Genomic DNA, 12,110 nt, shown 5'->3' with positions numbered 1-12,110 from the left:
TTGATTTTTGTTCAAAATAATATTTCTGACACAGTTAAACCTCCAAGATGCAATTTTAAAATTCCCCACTTGAGAGGAAAGAACATGCTAATGCTCATCCCATGGAGGACAGTTCAGCATGGCCTGGTGATGGCTGCTAAGGGGCCAAGTGTGAACTAGGTGCAGAAGGGACGCATGGAGACGCTCCCCATGTTCCCTGTCTTCCTTCCTATCCTCCGATGGACGCATCGGAAATTAACTGGTGCTTTCAGTCACATCTTTCCATACACACATTCCATTTTGGTATCATATCTACTGCTTCCCCATTTTGTAACCATCTCAGAATCAAACAATGGGAAGATATAAAAGCTGGAACTGTGGCTATACGGTCTCTTGTCCAGTCAGGCAGGGAGATCTGGTGAGTGTTCATGAAGAGGTGAATGGTTATAAAACAGTAAGAAGCCCTATGAGGCAAGAGTGCTGAGAAGTCAGAGGAAGCATTGGTGTGGACAATGAGAACTTCCTTTTCAGAGAGCAGAGGGCCCTGCGGCCAGCACAGTCAGAATCTCCTGGAACTGAGGGGAGGGAGAAACCTGGGCTGGGTTTTGAAGGTGCAACAGCAACTTCACCATAAGCTCAGTTCACTCCAGCTCTTTGAGCCCAGTTTCCTCAGCTGTGAAGAGACCATACATCCCTCAGAACGACGGATGGTTAAGTTTAATAGTATATATTAAGCAACTGGTTCAATGCCTGACCTATAGTAGGGGCTTAATAATTAATTGAACTATTATCATTATTTTCATTTTTGCTGGAGCAAATCCTAATAAAATATATCTGTGGATAAATCAGAATGTTCTGAAATTATTTTTATATTACTTCTGTGGCAGAAACATGGACACTCACTCACTCCATTAATATGGTCTGTTGAGAGATGCCTGACTGGCTCCATTTTGGTAGAGCATGCCACACTTGATCTTGGGGTCATGAGTTCAAGCCCCATGCTGGGTGCAGAGGTTACTTAAAATTATATGGTCTGTTGAGAGTTGACTGTAAGTAGTTGGTCCACAAACCGTTACCTCCCAATGCTAGAAACTCCAGAGAAACAAAGAATTATACCCACATTCCTCACATTCACCTGATGTCTGTTCATTTCTAAATTATGCTAGTGAGGAAGGGGCTGCTGCTAAAATTATGTTAAAGTAGGTATCAAACTATTTCAGTTCTCAGAGAGCCACTAAAAACATCCCCAGACAACTTGAAATTCTGGAAGATAATATTTCTCTCCTTATCTTCACAATAAAGAAGTGATTGAGGCACTAAAAAGGTTGTGACATTTCATATCTGAAACAAGTGTCAGCCTTATTGAACAGTATCACAGAGCAGGACAACCAGAAATGAATCACTATAAAAAGAAGGGAGAGAAGGAAAGGCTGAGAGACAGAAACAGAGGCAAAGACAGAGAGATGACTGAATATGGTCTTAATTAGCAACTGCAGCAGGGGAGAGATCTTAACTGCTGGAACTGGACATTTGGGGGTGTGGTCAGGGGAAAAAAGTCAGGTTTCCTTTCTGCCTGAGGGCAAAACATTGGCGTTCCCTCCCAGAAGACCAGGGTGGCCTCAGGTTCTTGCAGTCCAAGGCAATGCTGGCTTGGAGTTATCGACCTCAGAGGTGCAAGGTTAGGGTCTGTATGGGATCTGGCATTTAAAAATTTCATTGCACTGGCAACTTGGAGTGATGGTTCCTTCAACATTCCAGAAGAACGTATCTGGGATGATTATGACACGTCCAGTCATCCAAACAATAAGCAAGTCCCCAAAGTTCAGATAACAACTGTAGGGGAGTGTGGGATTGGACATTCACTTCCAGGAAGTCCATCCAGCTTCCTTCCTCCTGTCCTTTGCCCCTTGCTCTCTCCTCCTTCTCCTTCTCTCTTCTTCCTCTTTCACAGTATTTCCATTTCCATGTTGTAAAACATATATTTAAAGGTGAATTGGGACCCCTGGGTGGCTCAGATGATTAAGCAGCCAACTTCAGCTCGGGTCATGATCTCATGGTTAATGGGTTCAAGCTCCACGTCAGGCTCTGTGCTGACAGCTCAGAGCCTACAGCCTGCTTCAGATTCTGTGTCTCCCTCTCTCTCTGCCCTTCCCTTGCTCTGTCTCTGTCTCTCTCAACAATAAATAAGCATTTAAAAATTTTTAAAAAGGTGAATCGTACACACACACACACACATACACATACACATACACACACCCACACAATGATTACATAGGGAAAATTTTGTGAAAACAGCACCCAGTCAAGCAACAGAGCATTGACAGAATCCCAGACGCCCTGAGTCTACGGCTAGTCAACCCTCCTATGTGCCAGGGGTGACCAGGATGCTCACTACTGTCGTAATCTTGAGTTTGTTTTCCCGGGATGCCTCCAGGACTTTAATGACCTGTTCGTTTTCACCATTATGTTTGAAGATTTACCTGTGTTCTTGCATGTAGCTTATGCTTATTTATTTTATTTTCGGTTTAGAATCCACTGGTAGAAATGTGCCCCAATGCATTTAGCTGTTCTACCGTGGGTGTACTACGAGGGGTTTCCAGTCCGTGTTACTCTGGATGTGCGTATACATGTCCTGGTGTGCATGCATGAGACTTTCTCCGGGACACACGGTCAGGAGAGGAAAGACCAGATCACACACAGCGTGCATCTTCAAATTTAGGAGACTACACCAAACTATTTTCCCAAATGAGGTTACCAGCTTGCCCTCCAACCAGAGACGAATGGGAGCCCAAGTGATGAGACTTCCAAAAGCCTAACCGGCTTCTTTTCCTGCTTCCCCCTTTACCCTCCTGGCCCTCCCTACCAGTCATCCATCCTTCACCCTCACCAATCGTTTACACCATTAGCACGATTTTTTTTTTAAATCACGAATTTGACAGCTGTTCTTCCTATCTACAGCTCAGAGCCCTATCTATAGCTTAAAATTAAGTAGTATTATTTGATTGTTTAAGATTCTTAACACACAGAAGACTGGGTTGCCAATTGCAAGAAACCGTGGAAGAGGCCAGATGACCTGAGTTTTTGGTCCCAGCTCCAGCACAACCCACCGGATGATTCCGGACAAGCAGTCCCATCCCACCATCTGTCCTGTGGGAGGATAATAATATTTTTCCTGGTACTGCCGGGGCTGTGGTGACAATCAGACTCGAGCTGGCCGAGGATGTGCTCTGAGTAAACACAGGCAGGCTGTGCATGTGTGAGGTGCCGTGGACGGAGCCAGTCTAAACTTCTGGGAACACGTTTCTGGGCTGGATTCCCGGCTACTTTTCCCTTGGTTTGGTGATTGTGAGCAGAGCCCTGGAGGTTTGAGAAGCTCTGTTAGCACATGAGAGCAAGAACATGAGAGACAAACGATAATATTTTTTTTCTCTATGGGGAACTTCCAGCATCTCTGAGGAAACAGACTTTCTTTTGATCCTAAAAGAGCAGAAAAGGATATTAACCATGGAGTGTCCGTCCACCAGCGAGAGAGGCTCTGTGCATCGCCCCTTGCAGGGAACAAGGAGCCTTGATCAGGGAGAACAGACTGGAAGTAACTGAGTGGGCTTGCAGGCGGGTCACTGGCTGCCCCAGCCTTGGACCTGACACCGGATCTCTTGTTTTTGGTGGGCTATACTGTGACTCCCAAGGTCATCTCAGAGGTAAAGAGGAAAAAAATGAGTCTGGAAACTATAAAACAAAGCAGGTGTCAGAGCTGCTTACAAAGTTCAATGTCTACAAGGCCAGAGAGATAAACATGTGTGAGTCTGGTAAGCAGAAGAGCAAATATTGTCCAAAGGAGACCAGCCCCGTGCTGCCCTGGGTAGTGGGTAAGTGCGCATACACGCTGGCATGCGCATGCGCGGTGGGGGTGCCTGGCCGTAGGGAAGAGCGTGGGCGATCAACGTCGAATGGAGACAAGAACGGAAGCAGCAGTGATGAATTATCACGCACCCACGTGACTCTACATGACACCCCTCCAGGAGCTGCGTCTCTCTACATGGTGCCACCACGGAGCCACCAAGAGTGAATATCCTGCACGGGCCTACCTGTGTCTCTCTCTGGGTGTTGGAGGGCAAATTTGTGGAAGTAAGTTTCTCAGAGCCAAACGTTTCCCGCTGTTTCAAAGGGACTCCTCAGGCCAACCCTGATGGGGCCAAACAAAATACTCCTGAGAGGGGGTGTGATGTGTGACTGCCAGCTTGAGCCTTCTCTTCCGAAGGGAAGACTGTTCAAAGTCAGGCGAGGCTTCATTCACCCGTACTTCAGTGGTCATTTTGTTTTCTTTCTTTCTCTCTCTTTTCTCCTCTTCCCCTCCCCCCACCTTCCTAGTCCCCCTTCTTCCCCTCCTCCTCCTCTTCTTCTCCTTTTGAGAAAACACATTTTTCTTCCTTTCTCATGTCTCCTAATCCTAAATTCATCACCACTGACCCAGAAAGCCTACACCGAACTGGGTAGAAGAGACAGAAGCTGTACTCTTCCAGAAGGTGGGATAGACTATTTGTTGGCATAGGGCAGAAAGGATAAAGCTGGAGAGTATTTGTTCTGGATGATTCTAAGTGTCAAAGTCTCTCACATACTTCTGTACTTCAGAAATGATAACCAAACTCTTTTCAAATTTGCTTTTGGACCTTCCTCTCTGAATCGAGAGCTGCTGACAGCGGTGTTTGCAGTCCTGGGACCGCAGAGGGCCGTTCTGCCACTGGACTCATCGTTTCCTGGAAGAAAGGGAGAGAAGCATCCCCGTGACTCCCCTACAGAGGTGACTGAAGATAAAGACTACCACCTGCGCCGGCAGGAGCCTCTGGGGACTCCCCGAGGTGTGTGGATGGCATTGGAGCTCCTGACTGGCCATCGGGACAGCAGGTCACAACATCCTCTCAGACCGTGCCCTCCAGCCATTCAGAAAATGTCTCTGATTAGTGCCAAACATAGTCTCACTGAGCTGTGTGTAAGTAGCACTGCTGAAGGATAAACACGCCTCCTTTCCCCAGATGCTTGGGGCTCTGTTTACAGATTAAATCTCAGGATGTGTATATTGGGTGTTCTTATTCCAGGATATTAATGGCAAGATGAACTTGTCTGGTGATGGCTCTGTCACATTAATGTCTGATGGACGGTTCAGATGTGAAAGGTGCCTGGGACATGCCGAGGGCTCTGCACGTGCTAGTCGGGGGCTGCGAGGCTGGAATGTGAACTTGTTGAGAGTGAACCCAAATGGAGCCGATTTAACCCTGCAGGAGTCCAATCATCTTAAATACCACCGCTCCAGAAAGCAGGGTCTTGGTAAATAGAATGAAGCATGCAAAATATTTACCTCCCAATTCACAATCTAATGCAGCCTAGCCGCATTTCTAGGAAGGTATGTGGGTTTTAACCGTTATTTCAAAATCTATAGTCAGTGCAGAGGTCAACTAACTACAGGGCTCTGCAGATTCTTAATGCCTGTTTAAATGTGCCAAAGGTACCTGGGTCATCTCCTGCCTGGAAAAATCTGGAGAGAATGCTCACAGGAAGTGATGGGCGTGACTAAGCTAAGGAGTAGCCTCTTGGATTTAGTGAACATTTAGTGAACATCCCTACTATGCCTGTCACTCAGCAGTGGATGGGAGGGGCACAGACTTAGGTTCTGGGATCTGATTGGGAGGTGAGGCCAACTCAAGGAAACAAATACAGAACCAAATGGAACAATGAAACCTAATGTCTAGGGGTAGACGTTGGAGGACCCAGTAAGATCTGTCCATGCGCATCGGCAGCTTCAAGGGTTGAATCTGAGATGAGCCAACCAGAAAAGCATCCGGTGTCTCTTTACAGGTCATCTCGAGCTGAAGTGTGTGGTCCGAGGAGTGACTGGAAAAAGAAAAGGCGAGTTGCAGTGGCTTCCCTGCTCCCTCTCCCCCGTGTATCTGCAAGCTCATGTCCCACCTTCTGCCTTTCCTCCTCTCTGTACATCTCACTCATGGTCCTTGAAGGGCGACAGAGCTGAGAAAAGAGGGACCGCTCTGAGTCTCGGCTACCTGATTCACCTGAAAGCCTCAAGAAATCATGTATCCTCGAGTCTTGGGGAGCACACCGCAGACCTTCTCTGTCCCACTGAGGACACTCCAGAGTCTGAACGCCAGCCAGTCCAGAGTCCTACAACTGGTAGAAAAGAAGAGTTGTGATTTAAAAATTTTAAACAATGTTTATATATTTTTGAGAGACAGAGAGACAGCACAAGCAGGGGAGGATCAGAGAGAGAGGGAGACACAGAATCTGAAGCAGCCTCCAGCGTCCGAGCTAGCTGTCAGCACAGAGCCCAACGTGGGGCTCGAACCCACGAACCGTGAAATCATGACCTGAGCCAAAGCCAGACACACAACCAACTGAGCCACCCAGGCATCCCAAGAGTTGTGATTTGAAAAAAAAAAGTTTGTTATACATTTAAAAATATTGTTATAAACAGCAACCTAAATTTTTCCTGGGTATTACCCTGTATTTACTAGTTGAAAACATCAGATACATGTGTCTATGTATACAATTTTAGGCAATCCCAAAATATTTCACTAAATATAGAACTCCTTTAAAAAGATGAACATTATTTTTTCCCTGTGAGTTGCTTTGTCTCACGGATATATAAGAAAATAATAAAGAGGGGTGCCTGGGTGGCTCAGTCGGTTAAGCATCTGACTTCGGCTCAGGTCATGATCTCACAGTTTGTGGGTTCGAGTCCCGCATAGGGCTCTGTGCCAACAGCTAGCTCAGAGCCTGGAGCTGCTTCAGATTCTGTGTCTCCCTCTCTCTCTGATCCTCCCCTGCTTGCACTCTCTTTGTCTCTCAAAAATAAATAAAAAACATTTTTAAAAAGTTTAAAAAATAATAAAAAAAGAAAATAACAAAGATATTTCAGCTCCCTAAGATCCCATTGCGATAGAAGCAAAGCCAGTAAGAATGGAGGCACTAGCCTCACGCCCATTTCAGTGACCATTAATCCAGCCAACGCTTGCTGGCTGCCCCTGTGCGCCAACCATGTGTCAGGTCCTGAGGAATGAGTGACTCAGGCAGGGTGGCTGCCCCTTGAAGCCGCCTCGTCCCTCACGAGGTTGTCACTGGGGAGCACTGCGTGAGTCTCTTCTTTAGGACAAATAGTCTCCCAGGACACACTACCTCGCATCTTCCAACCGTGCTCTTTCACCACTCACACTAAAACCGTCTAGGCTGGATTGAACTTGGGGGAAAAAAAAGACAAATGAGAAGTAAATACATTTGACAATAAATTTGAGATCATAAACCTTGGGATTCCTTTTATAATGCAGTGTACTTCAAAATCAGGCAGTATTTTTCCTTTGACAGAGATTTCAAGGTGGCTCAAAGAAAACACAGGATTAACTCTAAGTCGGGGGATAGTGAGCAGGAGCCAAGCTTCCAAATAAACACATCAGAGGCTTGGTCTAAAAAAAGACAGAACACAAATAACCCCCTCTTGATGTGCCTTCAGTTTCATTTAACTGTCACTGGGTCATGAACTAATTTGCCGAGAGGAGGTTAACTTCAGTGCAGCAAGGCGGCATTCCGGGGGACAGGTTTTGTGCACGTGGCCACTAGATGCTGGGCCACTGAAAGGACCCGCCAGTGGAAAGGCTCATACATGAGCCCTTTTGAAAACTCTTTAGCATACATTAGTGAGTGGGCAATGCTTTCAGAAGTTGGAGAATATGAGCCTTCACAAACATGGGCTTGGTTTATTCTCAAATGTTGATGATGTCTCCGAATCAAAGAATTAGCCCAAGTAATTGTGTTTTGGAAAGCTAGGTGACATTGGGCAGCCATCTTCCCTTCCCAGGCTGGGTGTCTTCCCTTTAAAACAAGAAGCTTGCATAAGCTGCTCTTTCAAATCTTTTCCAGCACATGGAGGCCCTTCCCCAAAGACTCAGCACAGGAAGGCTGGCCTCTGCCTCCAGAAGCTTCCAACTAAAGGAGAGCAGTCAAGTCGCCAAAGTCCTCGGCGCTCAGCCGTGGGGTGGTTTCCTTTCACACTAATCTGTCAGAACCCTGGGACTGGAGCTAGAGCATCAGGATTATATCATTTCCAGGCAAAGACCTAAGTTCTCATTTCGGATCACATGATTTCTCCCCAAATTTTACACTTCATCATCTGCTGCCTCATCTGACCTAACTCAGTGTGTCCTCTGTGTGTGGAAGTTACCTGGGAATTTTTTCCACTATGTGCATTCCCGGGCCTTACTTCCCATGATTCTGGGCAGGGGCCAGGAAATAGGCATGCCTCGCATGCCCCCCAAGGATTCCTTGTTTTTGAGCCCCTTTCCAACTGTTCTGAATTTGGGGTCTGTCCCCTTCACATACTTAGTCTCCCAAAGACCAGAGACCCCTCTGACACTGTAATTAACAGAGAGCATAGCCAAAGGGTCGTTCAATCCAAACTCAATGAGGAGGTACATCAAAGAATGAATAAGGCACAGCTAAGAGGGGAGGGCATTATCACTGTCAATTACAAACACGGAGGCCACCTGGAACCCTTCAGATACTGCTGGAGAAGCTCAGGTCAGTGGGAGAGGGGCACAAGACAGGTTCCAAAGCTGAGTCCCTGGTGTGTCACCAGAAACAGTAGGCTGCCTACAAAGAGATACTTCTTTCGCAAACACATTTGTCCAGAGGGAGTCCCTCAGCCTCCACCATATCGTAAGCTGCATCCCTCAAAATGTCAAAAGTGGGATTACAGTGTAAATGATGGTCAATTCACTCCCGTCCCCCTGGTACTGTATTGAGCATTACAGGCCATTTGGGGCTGAAGGGCAGCAGGGGGCGGGGCGTTGGGGACGGTCTTTACATGTAACTGAATAGAGTGAGCCCCGGTGTGTCTTTGGAGGATAAAGCAGTTCACAGGCTGCTACTTTTTTGTGACATAGCTTTTATGGGGGGAGAGCCAGAATATTAAGCTCATTGCTTCCAGATGGGAAGGTTGGACAGGACAGAGAGGCTTTGGCTCCGAAAGCCTGGACGCCGTGGTGTGATATGGATGTGACATATTGAAGTAATCGAGATAGAAGATCTGGCTTTAGCCAAGGCTGTCAGATAGATACTTTTTAAAACATTACATGGTTTGTAACAAGGTATTGTGTATCCTCCCAGAAACCCTGCCGCCTCAGTCTCTGGGAAGGGGGTGGGGGGAAAAGTGTGCTTATTTTGCTTGAGTTACTAAAGCTCCTTTTATATATGAGGAATTTGGCATCTCCCGGCTGGGAGCGGCTGAGCCAACAGTCCGATGCACTTGTAATGTAGATCATGCTAGTGACTCGCTAAGTGAGTCCAGGTGCTTGCATAAGAGGCAGGGTCCTAAGCACTCCCTTATTTGAGCCCTGAAGCAATCATGGCCCAGCGCCTCAAATGAGCTTCAAATCTGTTTAATAAATCATCTGTCTATTTATAGAGTTAATCCAGGGAGAAATCCTTCAGGTTGTCTTGTGGGACCTCTTCCACCAGAGGGCGCACCATGCCCGCTCCTTGCAATCAGGGCCGCTCTTGGTTTTCTGGGGATTTCAGCTTCCCTAGAAGCCTGGTCCGGTCCTTTACTTCGGTAACCTTCAGACCCTGGATGCAGACGCAGGGATCAAAGGTGGACCTCTCCTCCATTGTCCACAGCCAGGATTTTGTTCTGAGTTGGCCTGCCCATGCACACTGTGGAAAGAGAAGGAAGGTCCAGCTGTTTCTGGAAATTGCCAGTTTTGTTACATGCTGGCTTCCTTGTAATTCTTTTAGTTGGGAGACTGCCCCTTCCTTGAAGGAACTTCACACCTGAAAACAGGTTGGGACGTCTCCACGGAGCCAGTCTCTGCTTCACATTTCAAAGCCTGGGAACTGTTAAGCTTGTGTTTTGATTAAAATTTTGTATTAGCTTTTCTTCCCCTTTCAAAGTAATTTCAGGATATTTAATTTCAACCAATCATCGGAGGGGAGGGGGGAGAAGGTATGTGATGTGAAACAGCACACAGGGAAAGCCAGCCAAGTCAGAAAAGAGAGCGGCTCTGGCTGTGTAGATATGACAACTGAAATCTCTTTTGTTCATTCTCCCAGGCAGGCTCTGAAACCCAGAGCCCCTCAAGGACAGGATATCTAGCCCCCAGCTTGGAATCAAGGGGACCAGTTGTCCAGGCTGGCCTCACTGCTGCCTTTCGGGGCTTGGGCAAGCCCTTGAAAGTTTCCTGGCTTTGGTCATCTGGTTGGACTCTGGGGACAGGAACGCCTACCATTGCCACCAGTCATGGGTATATGGAAACGAAAACAGCAAGTCTTCAGAAAATCCAGTCTGGAGGTTGTGGTGGGTCACTGGTTACAATACCCTGGGCTCAAAATGACTCAAACATCAGCTACAGTGGTTACACTAAGGTGAACGAAGGCACGTTAGTCAACATTAATCCACATCTGTCTTCTGCAGGATGGCAGTCACTTTTTCAAATTCTGCAGGGTCCAGGCAAGTAATGCAAACATAATTATGAGGGCATTTGTGGCACAGAGCAGGTGGCAGTAAACACGTGTTGAACAAATGGCTGAATAAGCCTGGGTCCAGTATGTGGCATTAGCAAAGGGTGGGGGCCATGCTAAACTGGAGGTTACACACACTGTCTTCGGTGTTCAAGTTACAGTTCTTGAAAACACCACTTTCAATATCTCCTGAGCCAAAGTCTACTGATTTGTATCTTTATGCCTCCTTTTAAATGTTTTATGCCTACTTAGAAGACCAAGAAAGGAGGAAAGTTAATTTGGTGGTCTAGAAAGCCCCAAATCTGCCCAGTTGAGCCTGATTTTAATATCCTACCCTTGCTCACAAATAGTTTTATTTGCCATTCTATTTACACGCTTTGGATTCTGGTTAGCACAGTCACTTTGGAAATCATATGTATATATGGTATCACATAGAATGAAGGATCACAGAAACATTGTCGATTGCAGACCTCTGATGAACTGAAGACCAGTTCCTTCCCCATCTTCCTCAAAGAAAGCCCCCATCAGCAAAACCACAAGGTTATGACAGAGCCAGAGGTGCAGCTGACCTGATTTTAGACCTGCTCATGGGACTGGGCTGCCCTCAGGTCACAGGGCTGTTTGTGTGGACCCATGAGATGATGTCACGTGAAAGGGCTTCATCAGCTGCAATGTGCTGAGTGAATAAAGAGTCAACTCTATCAATTTGGGGGAGGGAATCGGGGGAATAGTCATATACTGGTTTATTACCTCCCTTAAGTTAGATGATTGGCATGATTCCCTCCAAAGCTGAAGATAATGCCTCCATTTAGGGGTCAACCTTTGTTTCTCCCTAACGTTATTTTTTACTTGAACTAAGGAGCCCCACGTTCACATTGGCATGTTAGCTGTGACCCTCACTCAGTGCTCACCCACAGCCCTACCCTTTCCTCAGAGGGGATGTAGTGCGTGGAGTCGTGGTACCAGACACCAGGCACCGGGCTGCCCTGTCTCCTCCCGCCCTCTGGCAGCGGGTTCCCTTTTCAGTCATCTGCTCACGGCATTGCTGCTGTTTCTGTCCTTACCTCAAGGACTGGGGGCTGCAGATTTCCTCTACGATATTCGAGGTAAGAGTGCAACGCGATTTCATCCGGGGGCCTGGGGGAGCGCACCTAGCCTTGCTCATCGGCAGGTAAAGTGGAGGCGGCGGTTGAAACCAGCGCCTTCTGCCAGAACCCGGCACGCGCCCTGCTCTGCTGGAGGCGATGCTTGGAGTTATGTTTCCAATAAGAGGCATGGATTTGCACTGCCTAATGATCAAAGTCAAAGTCCTAAGCCTGGAATTCGAGGCTCTCCAAATCTGGCAGTATCTTCCTTGCCTTATCCTCCCCCATCTCGTAAGCACCCCAGGCTGCAGGCACCGCGGAGCACCCCCTCCCACCTACGCATTCCACGATTCCTCGCCTTGACCCTTTATACGGACCATTTCTTCTGCCTGAAATTTTCTGGACTGTCTGCCCACTACATTCATGAGCATTTTTAGAGAGAAATGCGTACACACCCCTCCTGTTTCCACAGAGCAGGAGAGGCAAGGTGGACAGTCTCAACACCTTCTCCAGGAGAGGAAAAGGAGA

The 12,110-nt window shown here is 47.2% G+C and overlaps 1 long non-coding RNA gene across 1 annotated transcript; it reads right to left on the bottom strand.

Moving 5' to 3' along the window:
- Positions 1-4,456: 4,456 nt before the first annotated feature.
- LOC115289175 lies at positions 4,457-11,674 on the bottom strand. Its single transcript, XR_003907438.1, has 3 exons — positions 11,562-11,674; positions 6,045-6,159; positions 4,457-4,736 (listed from the first exon to the last, which is right to left on the bottom strand). It is a non-coding gene; the product is annotated as an uncharacterized LOC115289175 (long non-coding RNA).
- Between the last annotated feature and the right edge of the window lie 436 nt (positions 11,675-12,110).

The sequence above is a fragment of the Suricata suricatta genome, chromosome 4, assembly GCF_006229205.1.
Source record: "Suricata suricatta isolate VVHF042 chromosome 4, meerkat_22Aug2017_6uvM2_HiC, whole genome shotgun sequence".
Classification (NCBI taxonomy): domain Eukaryota; kingdom Metazoa; phylum Chordata; class Mammalia; order Carnivora; family Herpestidae; genus Suricata; species Suricata suricatta.
The sequence above is the reverse complement of the archived record's forward strand: the minus strand, read 5'-3'. Positions and strand labels throughout refer to the sequence as shown.